The 18,695-nt window shown below is 42.3% G+C and overlaps 1 long non-coding RNA gene across 2 annotated transcripts in view; it reads right to left on the bottom strand.

Annotated features, from left to right (window-relative positions):
- Nucleotides 1-1,569: 1,569 nt before the first annotated feature.
- The window catches only part of LOC148222987 (uncharacterized), a 421,765-nt gene continuing 404,639 nt past the window's right edge, over nt 1,570-18,695 (bottom strand). For both annotated transcript variants that reach the window (XR_015805101.1, XR_015805102.1), the window contains 2 exons: nt 18,441-18,539; nt 1,570-5,755 (listed from right to left, as the gene is read on the bottom strand). This is a non-coding gene — a long non-coding RNA (uncharacterized LOC148222987). The remainder of the gene's footprint in view (nt 5,756-18,440; nt 18,540-18,695) is intronic.

The following is an 18,695-nucleotide window of genomic DNA, read 5'->3' as shown; positions in this document are numbered from 1 at the left end:
AATAGTAGGATGAACAAAAGATGTTTGATCCGGTGTCAGTCTGTATCTCTTTCCAATGTGTTGCACTGAAGAAGCTGTTCCATGCTGACAACCTTTGTAATTAATGACAAGAAAACCTGTGAGTGCCATGGGGCTTAGATGGGGATCCAAAATGTTCCTTGTGTCTCCAGGCCAAGAGTCCTGCTCTGAAAAGCAAGTTGTGCAAAAGACTATACGAATGGAGAAAGAAATCTGCTTTGTTAGACTCCAACAGGAAATCCTTGATTGTCCCTATTTATTACAGAGCAGTGGCTGTGCTGATGTGAACTTTTTTGCTGCTACTTTAACTCTTTCTTCTGCTGCCCTTTCTCCTCTCACTTAGATGGATTTAGTCACTTCAGAAGGGTTTCTTTCGAAACCTTTGATCATAATTAAGCAAATTGATTTGTACGTAGCACTTGTAATCATATTCAAGTGGATGCAAGAAGGGCTTGGAAAGGACATTCAAAAGTGCCAGTTAACTGCAGGCTCCGGGCACTGGGTGATGACTCATGCACCGCTGAATAAATCAGTCTCTGACACCGTAAAATCAATTTTGCTTCATGTTGTTCATCAGACAATTATTAGAAAGAATCTGATTTCAAAACTCTGAAATCAGTTTTGGCTCACGTTGTTTCGTAAGGCAATTGAGAGAAATGATGCGACTTCAAATGCCACGTGAGCCACTGCATCATCAGCCTTGAAAACACCACAAGCCTCTGATGGCCTGAGCTCAGCTGCCAGGACAGGTAGCACCAGGACAGGTAGCACCAGGGCAGGTAGCACCAGAGGTGGTGCTTTAGCTACTGATGAGGCTAAAGAAAGCATGCAGCAAAAATGAGGGTGGCGATCCAAGTGAGCTTCCTTGCTTCTGTTCCCCTCTGAAAGGAAGTTTTGCCCAACAGACTGCCGTGGGCTCTGTAGCTCCAGGCCCTCCTTGGAGACTCAGCTCATCATTTCTTATTTCTATACAACCTAGACACTGTTCAAATAGTTTCTTTAGGATGTGTTAGCAGAGGTAATATTTGAGGAAAGACAGTATCCTTGCCGTAGGAGAGTGAAATGGATACAAATCAGGAAAAGGAATTCAGAAGAGTTTGTGGATGCAGAACAGAAATGCTTACATAGGGCTGATGGAGGTAAACAAAAAGAATGAAATATTTAATTTTGAGATAGATCTAATTTTGTCTTTCTCAGCTGTAGCAGTGACCCATTAACAGACACTTTCTGTGGGAGGGTAACATGAAGGATATACATCTAACAGACTGTAAAGGGAAAATTCATGGAGGCAGAGGGCTGGGTGAAGCTTTTTACACGAAACTTTTCCACAAAATATGCAACCTTGACAACAATAGAATGTTTTGCTATTACTTTCTGACATCAGTAATTTTGTTTTTCTATTTTTGAAAGATTCAAAACTCTAGTCTCAGCATTTAAAAGAATGCATTGACGTACAAGGTTTATATGACTTTAAATTAGAAATGGTTTTAGTAATATTTTAAAATATGCAAAGTAAAAGAATAATACAAGAGAAAAAACTTAGTATGATATAATGTTTTATTTTTTGCAATGACAAATTTGGCATGGATACAAAGACCATTTTCTTTCACTGTGGTATAGTTGGTTTCAGGTTTTGTAGGTGCCTACAGACTCTGCCAAATTACTTTTGTTGCTCTAGGAACCAATATAGTAGTAATTAGTAATAATGAAAATGGAAAAATAAAGTCTCTGTGGAAAATGCTGAAAGGAGAACACTACCATGCCTGAGACTGTGTAGAGCATGTGAATAACACATTACAAAAACCTCAGCAGGTGTCAAAGCTGTTGGTAGGCAGGTGTGTGTCCTGACTGTGGTCCTGAAGTGCTGCAGGTGCCATGGCTGGTTCTGAGTGCAGCAGAGGACTGGGGATGGCACAGGAGCAATTAGGAGTGTTTAGGCTGCTGACTTTGCCCATAGCAAAAACATTAATGTTGGTTTTCTAAGCATTTTGCATGGTGTCAGTGAGTCTGTGCTCCCTGCCTTGTAGCTGACTGGGGAGGAGCTGCTGTCCTAAAGATTCTTCATTTCTTTGTTTCCCCTAGAAAGAAAGAAAAAGAAAAAATGATAAACCAGATCTGCCACTGAAAGCACAGAGCAGGCTCCAAAGGCTTTTTAGGTGTGATGACAAATGTGGCCATGTGTTCTCACAGCCCATGGAAAGTCTTTGGACACTGCTGTGGGCTGAGGCTCCTTTCACTAGCTCTTAGAGAGGACACCAGCTGGAAAGCTGGAAAAAAAGGGAAAAAAACTCCCCAAACGAGAGAATCCTATGCCAGGTGGAGCTGACACAATGGGCAGGTCAGAACTGCTCTTGCCAAAGGACTGGACTTTAAAGCAGAATTTTAGTGCAACATGTCCTGGGGTGTGTCAGACACAGCATCTCCATCTGGGCAAGGGAAGGGATTGTCCTGCTCTGCTCTGCACTTGGGCAGCCTCACCTTGAGTGCTGGGGGCAGCTTTGGGTGCCACAATTTGAGAAGGATATAAAGCTATTAGAGTGTCCAAAGGAGGCCATGAGGATGATGAAGGGCCTTGAGGGGAAGCCAAATGAGGAGTGACTGAGATCCCTTGGTGTGCTCAGGCTGGAGAGGAGGAGACTGAGGAGAGACCTCAGTGCAGTCACAACTTCCCCGTGAGGGAAGAGGAGGGGCAGGCACTGATCCCTGCTCTGGTGACAGGGACAGGAGCCACGGGAATGGCCTGAAGTGTCAGGGGTGGTTTAGCTGGATATCAGGAAAAGGTTCTTCCCCCAGAGGGTGGCTGGGCACTGGAACAGCTCCCCAGGGCAGTGGTCACAGCTCCAAGGCTGCCTCAGTTCAAGGAGCTTTTGGCCAATGCCCTTGGGCACTTGGGGTGACTCTTGGATGGTGCTGTGCAGGACCAGGGGTTGGACTGGATGATCCTTGTGGGCTCCTTCCAGCTCAGCTGATTCTGTGATTCTCACACAGCTTTTGGGAAGCTGTGCCCTGTGCAGATGCAGGTGGAACATGTGATTTGAGGCCATGGCCAGCAGAGCTGGGGGCAGGGCTGCTGGCACTGGTGGCTGGGGAGTGGGTGTGGGATCCCTGAGTGCTTGTCCTGCACAAGCTCCATCCCCTCTGCCTTGGCAGGGGTTCTGCACACAGAGCTCCATGTCCTGGAGATGCAGGCCTGGAGATGTGCTGGCTAATCAAAACTATAGGCAATGCTGATTTGCTGCTTTCTTGTATTTAGAAATGTACTTCTACTTATATTAGCTGATCTGCATCTAGTTTGGGGATTCATAGCATGATCTCCCATTGACTGCTGTTCTGGATGTATTTATAGTAAAGATTTCCCAGTAAAATATAAATTAATTATCATTTATATTGCAGTATTATCCTTGATCCCCCAAGGCTGCAAGTTCTGCACAAACTTAGACTGTAAAAAGTGCTTCATTCTCAAAGAGGTTACTCTTATTATATGTAATTCTGTAAGACAAAGAATGTCTAAAGAGGCATTATCTCCATTATTTTCTTCCTCTTGCTTCAGATGGGAAACCTGAAATAGAATAATTATTTTTTTCCACGTTTCTTGAAGAATTCCATACAAGATATTGGGAATTCAGCCAAAAACACCTCAGATTGCAGACCATATCCATAAACAATCAGTTATTTTAACAGTCCACACAGATATTGATGCTGAGTATCTGTAAATATGTACATAAGTAGCAATAAAACAGTGCTGTAGCTGGAGTAAAGAGATTACAGTGTTTTAATCTGCAAGTCTAGAATCTAAAATGTGCTTTCTGGCATTTCACAATTATTAAAGTGCAAGCTAAAAGTTCAAGTTATCTTTCCTGGGGGGAAGATCTATACTCATGAATATGTCCTACCTGAAGCTAAAACCTGTGCCCTGCAGAAATAGATTACATTTGTTAATTTAGCAGTCTCTCAAACTCTTGAGATATATGCACAGTATATAGACTACCCTGAATGCATTTGAAAGGGTAACAGCTGGTGATATGGAAAATCTTGTTTTGAGATGCTGCTGTCATTTTTACTAATTGCCATTAAAGGCATTGGAGATCCTGGCTTCAGGATAGCATCCTGCTTTGGTGAGGGGCTGCAGTGCTGCTGCAGGGAAGCAGGGGAGTGAGTCCCTGTCCTGAGCATTCCACCCCATTCGGCAGTGAGAGGGGTCCCAGGGGGGTGCTCTCTGCTTCCAGCAGGCTTTGGGCTGCTTTGGCCATCCCTGCAACACTTGGGTCATGGCTGGTCTAGAAAACTACACAGGACGGGGATGGGAAGCTCTGCTTATCTGAGGAGTTCAGTTAAAGACAAACAATACTTTTCCTACCTACTTCCAGTGCCAAAGGAAAGCCTAAAGCTTTTCTGGGTGTCAGCCTAACCAGAGCAACATTTTTAGTGAAGAATCGGGACAGCCTGTGCTGTAGGAAACTTGAATCTCTGTTTTGTACACCACAAGTCAGTGTTTTGCTTATTGCTGGGCTGATTAAACAATACCCATCCATTTTAACAGAGCCTCAGTAAGAGTTTCAGTGAAATCAGTATGAGTAATAAATTCCAGGTATGACTCAGGTGGAGATGTGTGTGTTTCTGTGGGAAGAGGCAAGTGAACTTCTGGCTTAAAAATTTTCTTCAAGGGTCTTGAAATGTGGACTGTTTGTTTTGTTGGCAGGGCAAGGCTGTTAAAGACCTGCTCCCAGTTTCAGTAGATGAATTCCTAATTGAAGAGAATCTTGGCATGATGCAAAATGAGAGTTGCAGTAAAGCCCCCTGCTGAAGTTTCTAGCATCCTGGCAGTACCTGATTTCAAATAATACAATATATTTCATGCTTATACAGTACTTATCTTTTTCCTTGCGGGTTTTCCCCAAGTAACACATGAAGGAAATTATTATTACAATTGAGGTGTCTGCCAAGAGAAGTTAGAATATGCAGGGAAATAAATTGTATCAATTATGACATTCCTGCAGTCTTAAAGAAAACTCTCAAGTCCCTTAAACCAGGTAGAAAATAGCTGAGGTCACATCTCCTTCAGACCTGCTGAACAGAAACTCTTGTTTCAGCTGATTTTCCCAAATAAAGCTCTAAATCTGGAGGGCTTTAACATAATCCATTGGAGTAGTGAGTTGGTTTCTAACTTTGAAAAATTGTTAATGAGAGAAAGAAGAACCACCAAGAATGCAACTGATGGTGTTTAAAGTTACAGGTATTGAAAACTGGGTGTCTGAAGGCCTCAGATCCCCCTGACTCCCAGCTGCCAGTGCCAGGGAATCTGTCATGAATGTGCTGCAATTCAAGCACAGCCCTCTCCGTGTGCTGGATTGCAGCCAGGCAGCAGCTGCTGGACAGGAGGGCTCTTATGCCTTGCAGCCCTTTAGGAAGAGCTGCCATCCTTGGTGTTAGAGACTTGGTTAGGACTAATTTTAGGAGTTTGATGAACCATGGTTTTCCTTTCATTTGCTTGTAGGAGTTGTAAATTGCTAATGATCTGCAGCAGAAATTAATTATTGCTAATTATTCCCTTTCAGCCAGAGCTCAAATCTTCTTTTAGCACAGTGTGTGGATGCAGGTTAAATGAAGTCCAAATCCCATTCCCTCTTCTGTCCTTGAAATTAAGCAGAAATTCCTGCTTGTTCTTCACAACCAGACTGGCTCATGCAGGAATGCACAGGAAGGATGTTCCTAATGTTTTCAGAGGCAGAGAGGATACCTGTAAAAAAAAATCCCATTTTAAAGCCTAAAATGAGATTAAAGCCTTTCTTTTATCACAGGCTCGCTATTTCTTCTAGGGCTTGAGCAGATCAGGGTGACACTGATATTCCTTCCAAATACCTATTCTGAGGGAGATTCTATTCCTGAGAACAGTGCATGTGACTTGATGTCAGTGAAGGTCACAGTAATGCTCCATGTGTCCTATGCAAAATGATATTTTCTATGCAGTCTGTTGTGGAAACAGTTGAAAAATACAACTTTCAAAAATTAAAAGATGGAAATTATTTATATAAAGTGACTCCAGAACAACTGGTGTTGAATTATTAAGACCAACTAAATGAAATGTCAACCAGTCCATGGTTACCTTGCCTAAACATGTGGCTGTAGCCAGCATAGAGGGTGCACTGCAGCCTTGTATTACCACTGCCTCTCTCATCTGGAGATGGATTGGGAAGCACAAAAACAAGCCCCAGCAAACCACAGAATTTTCAGGAGACAAAGAGCAGTCAGAGTTTGAGAGTTTTTTCCCCACCCTGTCACAAAGTTACTGCCACTTGGTGCTGTAGTGAAGCCCTTCAGTGAGGCTGGCACACACTTGCTGGCAGTGTGATGCTCTCCCATGCCTCACATTGGAAACACATCTGCTCTAAAGGCACTTGGGAAGTTTGCTGGCAGAAAAGCAAGTGCCTCAATCTCTGTTTCATCACACACACAATTGCCTGAGTACTGAGCTACACCCTCGGATGCTATGGCAGGGCTGTCTTGGCAGTGACTGTGGCATTTTCTGGGCCAGGCCAGCACAGCATGTTCTTGTCACACAGAGCAGCCCTGAGCTGCTCTCCTTTCACTTAATAGTCCAGAGCTTAAAGGAATCTGCAAGGGAGATTTGAATCTCATCTCTGACTCAGAGTGGTTATTTCAGCTAAAATAAGGCAATGATCTTTGAGACGGGAAGAGTTCAGGTGGCTTGCTTAGTTTGTGGTAGAAGCAGCATGTGATTCAGTGAGTATTTATGCAGAGGAAAGCTAGGGACACCAAAAGCCCCAATTTTTAGGTGTTGTTATTTTAAAACAGTCCCACTATTGAATGTAGCCTCCTGTTGACTTTAAACCATCAGATGAGAAGCTGCTTCTGCTTCTTTCACCTGTACCTGACCTGTCCTCACACAACTCCTGTGATGTCATTCATTCACTGGTGGGAATTGTTATAATTTTGTCTGCATTGCATTTGAAGCTACAGGTTAAAAATCATTTCTCCAGCAAATCTCATTCTTTTGACACAAACTACATAGCTAGAATATTCTTTTACAGAAAGGGACAGCATTATTATCTGAACAGTGACAGCGAGTGCTGTTAATTCCCACATGCTGCTTGGTGACACAAATCTGTTCTAAAGAATGGTTGTTTCTGTAGAGCCAACTTTTCTTTTCCTCACCATATATCTCTATTATAAACCACACAGAAAATGGAGCATGCACTGGTCCTCAGATTCATATCTCTTGTGGTGTGGGAGGAACAAGAACTAATCTCTTCATCAGAGGGTTGTTGGGAAGAGCATTGGGCTTTCCCCTGCTTGGTATCACAGGAGAGAGGATGGCTTAGGCTGGTGGCAATGCTGGACATCTCCTCCACTCCCTGCAGCACCTGCCACTCCTCTAGGAGGTCCCCGAGTGATGTCCCTCCTCTGAGCTGAGCTGAACAGAGACACTGTACGTAACCATGTACCTTGAGAGCTCATCTGCAGACTTTATTACAACAATTACTAAGGATCATTTGACTGTAAACGCTGGCTCCCTCTTGCTATGAATCAATGTCATTAACCTTAGCAGTATCGATGTGTTCTCCCTATGCATTTCAAGCAGTTTAATAAACAAGTGAAGAGTTAAGAGCCTGTTCTGCATGCTGTGATATATTCCTGCCTTACTCGTTCTGGATAAACACAGTGACACTTCATTGTATGCTGAGATTTATGATGGAACTACAGTGTGGGAGAGAAGGGGAAAGAAAGGCTTTTGCTGAGATGTGCAGATAAAAAAGCAGGGCTTGACAGAGAAATTGGAGTAACACGTGCTCAGCTGAAGACCAGGTAGCTGACAATGACCTGACATGTGCTAGGTAGGAATCACTTTCAATTCCCTCTGTCACGTCACTGGGATTCTCAATGACTTTGAATAATTCTGAGAACAGACATCAGTATATTCAAGGGAAAAGAAGAAAACGAAACAAAAAAAAAAAAGCAGATTCATGAAAGTTGGTCTTTTTGATGTGTATTTTATGTAATCATAGTTAAGAGCACATGCTTAAATCATGCCAAAGTATAGTTCTGTGTGTTTTGAGGTCCTTGACTATGTTATGACACTCTTTAATGATTAAAAAGACCCAAAACAAATGAAAAAAACTATCTGAGGAAACAATGGAGTCATCCAGAAATCCAATTTCTGACAGTGTATAAAATGACTTAGAGGTCTCCTTTCCTTCCCTTTCCAATATCTCGAATACCCTTTGTTTTAATTATTTCTTGGCCAGCAGCCCCCATCCAGGGGTACATGCCAAAGAGATTGCCATGAGGCTCTTAGGGCATTTTCTGGGCAGTATCTCTGTGAACAGTCCAGGTTGAGGAGATGATACTGCGAGTAGAGCTGTCTCTGCCTGAGGTTTCTGCTTGGAACAGGAAGGGTTGGACCTCTCTGCCTGGGAGCATGGCTGGCAGGTGTGGGGAGGGTGACGTGCTCTGGGATGTCCCCCTGGGAGCAGGGACATTGTGGATCAGTGCCACTCGCCAGCTCACTCACAGCAGTGCCAGGACCTCTGCCAGGCAGCAAAGCCCTGTGTGTCAGCCAGAAATCTGTGAGGAGAGAGAACAACCTGCTCTTCATTACCTGGGTACATCGGGAAGCAGATGTGGCAAGCACAGCACAGGGCTCTGAGCTCCTCCACCCTGCAGCTGGCCGGAGGTGCAGCCAAACTCACGGGCTCTAAGCAGCAGAGAACAGGCACCAGCTTTGACGCTGTGTAAAACAGGAGGTGTGGAAAAAAATGTCCTTCCTAGGAAAGGTGAAGCACTTCACTGAGCCTCTCTCTAAGTGGTAGGATCAGAATCTGCAGGTCCCCAGAGGGGAGCAGCCTTTGTGAGTGGACTCCCTCCACCGAGCAGCCCTGAGGAGGGTGCCCAGATGCCATCTGGAACACCTGCCTGTGCCTGTTCCAGTGCCTGTGCACCGAGCATCCTGGAGCTTGACAAGCCACCAAAGGGCTTGGCAGCCTCGTGTTTCCTAATTCCTAACATATGTAGAACTTCAGCTATGACACAATCAGTTTAAGCCATTAGTGAGAGTTGGATCTGGGCCGTTGCAGAGCTGAATGGACTTTATTTTGTGTTTTAGGGATGCAGTGTGTTCTGCTGCTTCTGAACAGAGGCTGCAAGGGTGCCTTTGGGGGTACCTCCTCAGCCAGCTTTAAGCAGACCTGTCGCTGGGTGAAGTACCCCACATTCTCGTGACTCTAAGTGCCTGTGGGAACACTCAGGAGTCAGAACTGTGCAGGCACAAGCCCCCTGAAACATTTCACATAGGGAGGTATTTCCAAGCAGACTGGGCTGAAGCACATTCCTTTGTCTCCTTCATCTTTTTTCCTCTTTTTAAGCATGTCCATTCAGGTCCCATGCAATGACCTTTTAAATGATCTCCTCTTGACTTCTCTTTCATGAATGTGAATGTATTTGCACCAAGTTTTTAACATGCGTCTTCACAAAAAATGGCCATTAAAATCAGCAGTTGGAGCTTTAAATAATCCTTATGTATTTATAGTCTAAAATAACAGATATAAATAATTTTGAACTATATCCTCCTAAGAGTTTTAGACCTTTTAGCCAGTTTTATTTTACTGTCTCAGTCTACAGAAATATATATAGATATTAGATGTGTTTAGAGAATAAGTAGCTCTTACACCTGAGTAATTTATACAGATTTTCTACTTTAAATTTCATTAGAAAATCATAATTTTCATTACCAGGTCGGTATCTTATACTTCTTTTATGTAACTCTGCAGATTGAGTTGGAAGAAGAAAAGAAAAGAACAACAAAACCCCTCTGTGAGTATCTCAATTTTTATTCAATCTATACTGATTAGTTGTGTTTGGTCAGATGTGTAATATGACATTGTTCTTCTGCTATGATTGGATGAATGCACAGATAATCATGATATGAATCATTACATTTGCAAAGCAAAATCCATTTTCTACCATAATGCTCCCTTGAGCATATTTTATAGAGATGAATTGCTGAAAGCTACTATTTTTGTGTATGTTGGCCATTTTTAGGTGTCTCCCTTGAATGGCTTTAGAAATTATTTGCCCTTGATTTGCAATGGAGCAAAGGAGCTGGGGCTGGGGATAGGTGTTGCTTGTCTGAGTTGAAGGAATGGAAGATGATCAGGTGGGAGGAGAGGGCCCACCTGCCCCACGCCCCCCATCTCACCCCATCTCACCCCATCCCACCCCACCCCACAGCCTGGGCACTGACCCACTCCAGAGGGGCTCCCAAATTGTGTGAGGAAGGCTGTTGTAACAATGCTCATTCTCCTGTAAATGGAAACACAGCATAGGGAGTGATTTCCTATTAACTTCCTCAGGGAAGGGGATGCTGGGACTGAATATTCCTATTTCATCAGTGCTTTCTGCCTGAATTGTCTTCAGTTTAGAGGCTTTCTGTCATATTTTTGGGGATAAGTTTACCCTGAGCAGATGAGCTGACGGCCTGAGCAAGCTAAAATTTGAATAAATTTGCACATGGATGAGAAGATGCAGGAATCAGAGGGGGGTAGATGGACTTGTAGTTACTGGAGCTCACAGGGATCAGGCCTGTTTCAGATGCTGTCTCTGGTTTCATGCTGGGGAGAGCTTTCCTCCTCTCAGCCTGCCTTGTCTGTCTGTCTGTCCATCTGCATGGTCAGAGGTGCACTGTAATAAAAATCACTGAGGTAGAGCATCTGGTGCAACTGGGACCCAATATCACAAGGTGTCATTAATCCCCACAGCTATGCATCAATGTCCAAAACAAAGCACGAGTTAATGCAGGGGCAGGACACATATAGAATTGTAGTGCTGATAGCCCTGTGCAGGTAGAGATTAATATCTCATAGATCTCCTTGAAAGCAGAGAGAAATTCTAGCTCTCGAAAATGATTTGTAATTACAATAGCATCTTATGGTTGTATTTAAAGAAAAAAAAAAGAGATGGTGATTAGTTGCTATATAATGTCATATATAATAGATGACAAATTTGAGTTTTTATAGTGTCTGGAGGAAAGAAATGTGAAAGGATTTGTCTGTGGTTACACACAGGGGTGAAGTCATCACCTCATGGTTCAGCCCAAAGAACAACGTCAGGGAAACCAAGCACTTGAATTTATACCACAGAAGTGGATTAAGGCTTTTGGTGATCCCAAAGAGAGTCAGATAAAGAGTCAGATAGATTAACCACCTATGGATTTAATGCCAAGTAAAGAACTTGTGGGTTTAAAAAAGAATCTTTCTCTGATCAGGGAACTGGAGAGAGAGTGTACAGTGAGAATTCTCATCACCCCAAGCTCTTCACAGCAGGAGAGTTTCTCTGGGTGGAGAATGACCTGGCTGAGAGCAGACCAGCACAAAAGAGTTCAAGACACTGATTAGAAGGCTCTTCCTCTGCCTTATATGAAGAACAGCAAAAGGAAAAAATAATTTTAAAACCCCTGGTTCTTGAGGTAGCAAATTAAATTACTGGAATAGTTGCTGGTAAAGTGTGAAGTGTTGATCTTACGTATTTTTTGCACATTGTAGAGATCCTTAAAGGCTGTCAGCATTTTAATTAAATATGACAGCTTGACAAAAGGAGCAGCTAGGTGTGAAATGCATATACTGCTGGAGGGGAGCTTTCTGCGCAACAGTGACCTGGAATTGGGAAGTCGCTGACTGTGACCTTCTCTGTGCTTTGAGGAGCAGCCAGAGCTGCAGGCAGGGCTGTCAACTGTGCAGTCCCCAAAAGTGACACACCACATTCATTACTGCATGAGTCAGGCATGGTGAGAGCACTGCCACTGCTGCTTGCTGCTGCTCCTGCTTGCTGGCTCAGGCAGAGAAAGAGCTGACCCTTCCCCTTGACATGCAAACTTGGTTTCCTCTTGGTGTAATGGACCATCCTGGAAAAGTGATGAGAAACTGCATTTTTCCACCTTCTTTCTGTTGGGGGGGGAGGGGGGAATCAATCTTAGTTGTAGGATTCTGACACTTAATCTTATTATTATCATCAGAGACCAGCCATCACTGTAGCCTGTAGCTAAGTTCTTTCTACCATTACACGGCTTTTCCATTAACTGCTCCCTCCAGTGAAAGGCTCTCCAGCTCAGAACGCTTTGCTGCATTTTAGGCATCTCTATTATTAATTAATTTGCTATTTGCTGTAATAAATTTCATCACAGTTCATTTATTTAGCACCATATGGGTATTTCATGTCTTCTGACTATGTGTCCTTGACCATCTTAAAGATTTCCCTGCTGTTAGGACACAGCAACCTCTGACATCCTGATGCAGCAGATCCTGACCTGCATTCTGTCAGCAGCTGCTGAGCCCCTTCCAATGTGTAACCTATTTTGTGACTCTTCCATCTTCCCAGTTGCAAAACCACAGCCAGGCAGATCTTGTTAGAGTTGAGCATTCTCTGCCTCATAAAACTCCTCTGCTCCAGTGTTCAGACCTATACAATCACTTGAACAGCACATTAAGTCTACTTTCATATGTTATACTGTAGAAATGTTATCTTTCATGTAATTTATGAAGCAAAATTGGTTTTAAATTCAGAGAAAGATCTGGATTGTTCAAGAACAGTAGGTTGTATATTAACTTGTAGCTCAACTCGGTCACTACTGTGAAAACTATTTTAGGTAAGAACTTCTATTCAGAGAGGAGTGCATGTTCATTTACATACTGAAAAGGAAGAAGAGGGAGATTCTGTACAGGAAAATTTAATATTCATTGTACTTAAGTGAATGTAAATTGAGTGGTGCATGCCTCAGAGTAGTTGAAGAGTTCAACAAATTCCTCACAACCACATAGTAATTGATCATTCATTATTATCCCAGTGGATTTCTAGCACTCATTCTGCCATAATTTGTTACTTTCATATCCTTAAGCATAAACAGTCGTAGATATACAAAGATTTGAAACAAACAGCCTTTGAAAGAAGCAAATTAAACATTAGGTATCAGTAACATTATGATTCAGTGATGCTTATTACTGAGCAATAAGTATGTTGTTTTGTTTCCCTACCTCAACATAAAAACAGGGTGATTAATGACAAAATCTAATATTTCCATTCTATTCATGCACTAATAGTCATACCTACAGCAGCTTATGATTTGTTGCTAAAACTCAAAGAGCTGTGCAACAGAGACAACTCCTGCTGCGATGTTGGTGCCGTGGAGATGAGGTGGACGGGGATGGGAAATGCACAGGGAACTTTGCAGTGGAGTTCAAGGTAAGCTGTGAATTCCACTGGCTGTGGAGACCCTGGAGAGGCTGGGCCAGTGCCACTGAAATCAGCAGGAATTGTGGATTTGGCCCAGAAAGCCCTACAGCCATTTCAGAAACTTGTATGGAAATGAGTAACACTGTAAACCCAGCACGGGTAGAATCCAAACAAATGTGTGTGCAGCAGGATGGTCAATAAATGTGCTGCAACAGGGCTTGACAGCTTCACTAGTAATTTTCTGGCTTCCTACTTTTGAGAATTTTTTTTGGAAAAAACTCCACAAATACCCCCTTTCCCAAACTGAAAGTAGGTTCAACCTTCTAGTAAAAAAAATGTGCTATTTCAACCATGTCATCTTTCAAACAGCTACAGGTTATGAATTTACCAGGTTCATTGCATTGCATTGCAAAATCACCAATGGGTGGTTTTGTTGTATAATTCATGCTAAAGCATTTGTTTAATGTGGCTGTGCAATTGAACAGCCAACCATTATCTAGTGGTGCCAGGGTATGTAAAATAAATAATATTTGTTGCCAGTTGTTGTCATGAGCACACGTGTGGTGTGAGTTACAACTGCTGACCTCTGTGGTGAAAGGACCCCAGAAATCAATCACAGGCTGTCATTAGTCTGACATGAACTCCAGAAGCCATAAACCCTCCCCTATTTCTGTTTTACTCCTCTGCATTCTCTCTTTACCAGGGTTAAACACATTTCACCATGCTTTGTAGGGTGGGACTTCCTCTCAGTAGGGAGAGAATGGTTATACCCTTAGACTGAAACTTGACACATTCCCTTCAACTTCTAAAGGTCATTTCTGTTCATTCCTGCTGTGAAAGCACAATTGAGCCTGTTTTTATAAAAAAAAAAAATTGTTATTGGAAGAGTAATATTTGAAAATAAAATCTATTCACTTTATCAGAAATTAAAAGAACTGAAATGTTGACACATGCGTGTAGACATCTGAAAATACTGTGCTTGTGTTTTCTGCTGTCTTCTTAGAGAAACTTAAATGGTGGAAAGGAACTCAACATGCTGTTTACAAAAGGAGAAGAAATATATTTTTTCTGATATAATTAAAAGCTACTGTGCTGGTGATTTTTTTGACTGTTGCTTCTGATCCAGAAAATAGCATATAAAACACATGGGAGAGCTGCCAGTCTTTACCCCAGAATTATTTGCAATAACCCCTACCTCACTTCCCAAATTTCTCTAATACAGGTTTTCATTTAACCGGAAATACTAAAGCATGTATTTCTAGATGAACCCTAGCTGTAAAGGTTACACTGGAAAGAATTGAAATCACTTTTTCCAGTTTAGAAAGGTATTTTAAAGCAATGAATTAACCAGAATTGCATAACTTGCAAACCTTTACATAACTGCTCAAGATGGTAATTTTCTGTCTATTTCTAATTGAATGGTTTTCTGTCAATTAATTTTTTCCCCAAAAAATTCAATGAGGGGAATGCATTGAATTCAATAAAATTTTGATTTTTTTTTTTTTTGTTTTGTTTTGTTTTGTTTGTTTGTTTTGCTTCTACTTTTGGTTTCCCATTTCATTAAGTCTAAACTAGCTTGCACTATGCATTTATTGGTCTAATTAATTCAGGGATTTTTGGTACCTACAGCACATTTGCTTCATTTCCTATGTCTTTCTGAGCCACAATTTACCTTCCCAAGCCACCCATCTTCCATTACTCTGAAGTTAAATCATTCAATAAAGATCATAAAGAATAGAAGTAACTCCCTTGATTCCCTCATTAAGAGTGTCCTCTGTCTTCCCCAGATAAGTTGGTGAGGTGGGAGTGAGCCAGCACTACAGCTCAGTCTTTCCCCAAGTCCTGGGGAAGTGTTTGGGGAAGGAATCCCATTCCTGGCATCTCCATACAAGCTGTGGTTTGGACCTGCACCTCCTAGCTCAGCAGGAAGTAAAAAAACCAGAATGTGTTCAGCAGCAGCCCAAGGGTGACCACCACTGTCCCCTTGACAGTGAGTCTTTGGTGAGCACAGCAGCAAGTTAATTGTTGCTGCTGCTCTGAGCCCTGGAATTCAGTCAAGAAAACATTTCTGGAAGTGATTTGCAAAGTCTGGTGAAGTGCTACTTAGTGAGAAACTTCTGGCTTCAATCCTGATCTTGCATGAAGCCTCTGTGCGTAGCATGGTGTGAGCAAGGTATTTTCAGGAGGTTGAGCAGAGAGCAGAGTCAGATTCATTTTCAAGGCTAAGGAAGGAAAAATTTCAGATCTGTATGCCCTTGATGGGTGAACTCAACTCTGTGTGATTTGAATTTGACTTCTCTCTTGGGGAGGCCAGAAGTCATTTCCTTTTAGCATATCAGCTAGAGATCACATGAAAATGGGAGTGATGGGTTAGAGCCCAGCTCCATCCTTGACCCCTAAGCTTGGAGGAGTGCAGCCGTGGTGCAGAACATCTCCTCCTCACCTCGAGCTCCTGATCTGGACTGCAAGCCCTGAACACCCTTCCATGGGGAAATTCCAACAGGGAACAACTTCTGCTTTGTCCCTTGGTGATAGGCTTCCAGGAAAACTGGGGAGATAAACTTGTGTACCCCTGCAAATGTGCTCCCCAGCAGCCCAGCCTGACTGCAGCAGCTTCTCCCTGCACAGAGGAAAATGGCAGAATTTATCTGTGAGGTTTCTCCGTGTCCCATTGTCCTCCCCACATACAACAGAATAATTACAAGCTTGCACAAAAATTGAGCGGACCAGAGCTTTTGTCCTTATCTCTTCCTGCCTCCCTGTTGTTTCTCTTCCTATTCCGTCGTGTTTGAAAAGGGGTCTTCCTTTAAACATTTCAAAAACTTCCCCATCTTCCCCCTTCATTTTAAATCTTCTTTTTTGTTAAACATTATTTTATGAGAATCACCACAAATTAATGTTTTAATTTTTTTTACCCCCAGAAAGATATTCAGATTCAAAAAGAGAGGTCCATTCTGAAAAAAAAAAGAAAAAAAGAAACCCTCTAAGTGTTTAAATTTCTGTTCAGATCTGCTTTTGGTGCCTGCAGTTCTCTCCCAAGTCAGGACAACATTTACCCCTGAGGAAGCAATTAAAGATGGAAACCTTAAGTGGAATTAAACTTATTTCCCAGGGAAAGTCTGACACTGAGTAATTCCCCATATTATGGGACAAGTTATTTCACAAATACCATTATTCTGGATTGTTTTTCACAGTGATTGTATGGCTTTTTGCTAAAGTCACCATGGTGTTGCTCATTCAACATTCATAAGGGTGGTTTTTTTTTCTCTAAGAACCACTTCTCTCTGTCACACATCCAGTCATTGCAGTGAGGGGGTTGGGGAATGTTTTACTGAGTGCTGTGCAAAGCAGGATGGAAACCCATCTCCAAAAAGCACCTTTGCAGCAGATGATCTGAAAACACTTCTGGTATCTCAGTCGTATTATAAACAGTAAAATAAGAGCCCACTATTGTTGTGGTTTAACCCCAGGCAGCATCTAAGTACCAAGCAGCCTTTTCTCTCACATCCTCCCACCAAATGTGTCATCGAGTGTTGGGCACTGCACACTGCAGGGCACAGGCATCCTGTGCACCCAATGTGCACGTACTTGTTTGGCTCCCAAAGAAGCCCATGGTGTTTGAGATTTAATGTACACAGATGTCAGAGGGAAGCAAAAAAAGGAAAATAAAATCCCTCTCCTGAAGATGGTGAGATAACTCAGTGTGTGTATTCCCACACAGCCAAGCAGGGACTGCTGGGGACAGGATGCAGAGCTCAGTGTCTGCACAGTGCTTTGTACATGGACCCAGGCAGCTCCCTTTTCATTTATTTCGGCCTCTGTCCAGCCAATGACACTGATTTCCTCCCCCCCAAACTTCAGAATAATTTATGGTCTATCATTCCTCCTCAACCCTTAATATATTCCATCTTAAATCTTAGTCTAAAATTATAAGGACAGAGTTTTTACAAAGAACACTGCAGTTCTGAGTTTTGTTTCGTTCCTTTTCATCACTGCACTTCTTTAAATTGTGTATGCACTAAATAGAAATGTCATCTTCTAGGCTTCAAGCAGAGACAAAGCTTAGTGCAGAATATTTGGGCTTGCTTTCAGTTGAGTGGGCTAAATAAAATGCAATCAGCATCTATATCTGACTATTGCTCCCAACCAAAAGTAAGCCTTTCAGGGGCTTCAGAGTTTTTGGGTAAAAGCCAAAAGGTGCTCTGTGTTCTCTGGTCTGCATACATCTAAGTTTTCTGAAATAGAAAATCAAAATTCCATACATGAATTCTCACCTGTCTAAAATCAGCAGCCTGAGATTCAGCTACTGGACAGAGTGTGACACAATTTGTGTCTGCACACACAGCTCTCTGCTTTCCAGAGACAAGGAGGTTGTGTAAGCTCAATAACTATCCAGAGTTTTAGATGTTTGTTCTGAAGGAAGCCTTTGAAATTCATCGGCTGCTATTTGGGATATGAGAGAGACTCCTGCTCTGTAAATGATGCCACACAGTCAGACTTAAAAGCTTTCTTAAAAATCAAATGCCAGGAACTTAGAAACTCCATGAGGGAAAAAGGAAACCTAGGTGGAAGTATCTTTTACATCTTTAATTGCATCCCCTGCAAGAATTTGTTCCCATAATTAAAGGGCACATGATAATTAGCGTGAAGAGGCAAGCTACAAATGAAAAGTCACTGGAGTTGTGCTAAAGGGGCATATAAGGTTTTTTCAGATGCAGTTGGAAAGTCCTTTTTTGAAGCATTTATTGCAGAGTTATAAAAAAAATCCATAAAAGAAAGCAATTTTTCCTGGAAAATTATGTCTTAAAAACTGTTTCCCACTTCACAGTCCAATGCTTTTCTTTTGTCATGATAAAAATGCTCAGCATCTTTTGGGGTCCATACTCATTTATCCCTTCCAATAGCTAGGAAATGTCAGTAGTACTCAGAAGGAGATGGAAATGTCAGCAGTGCCATTCTCAGCAGTGACTACACATTTGAATAAGTAATAATTTTTGATACCTCATCATAGAGACAAACTGGTATGTGAGCCCCTGCAAATAACCCGGGGGAGATTTTTATAGTCACCAATACCAAAATTCACACACACATAAAATGTCTCAATTTTTGACCACTAAATGTAATTAAAGTCAGCCTTTTCCTTTTTTCCAAACAGATGGGGAAATACCAAAATGTTGAGTTACCTTCGTTTTCACCACAGGGTTCTTTCAAAAGCTTTAAACTTTTTCATGGCAGTCAGATTTTCAGCTGGGTTTTTCTCCTTGTGCTCAGGCCTTGCAGGTCTGAAGGAACGAGAAAGGAGTTACCTGGAGCTCCCTTTAGCTTGCCCTGCTTGCTATCTCTGCTGCTTGCTTAGCAAACTTTGCTCAAAGTAGGTTAATGTTCTGATGCACAGCAGGCTCAAAAACCAAAGCTTGATTTTGACTTTTTTTTTTTTT

This window comes from Sturnus vulgaris, chromosome 8 (assembly GCF_052056855.1).
Source record: "Sturnus vulgaris isolate bStuVul1 chromosome 8, bStuVul1.hap1, whole genome shotgun sequence".
Taxonomy (NCBI): Eukaryota; Metazoa; Chordata; class Aves; order Passeriformes; family Sturnidae; genus Sturnus; species Sturnus vulgaris.
Note: the sequence above shows the minus strand (reverse complement) of the source record. Positions and strands in the feature narration are given on the sequence as shown.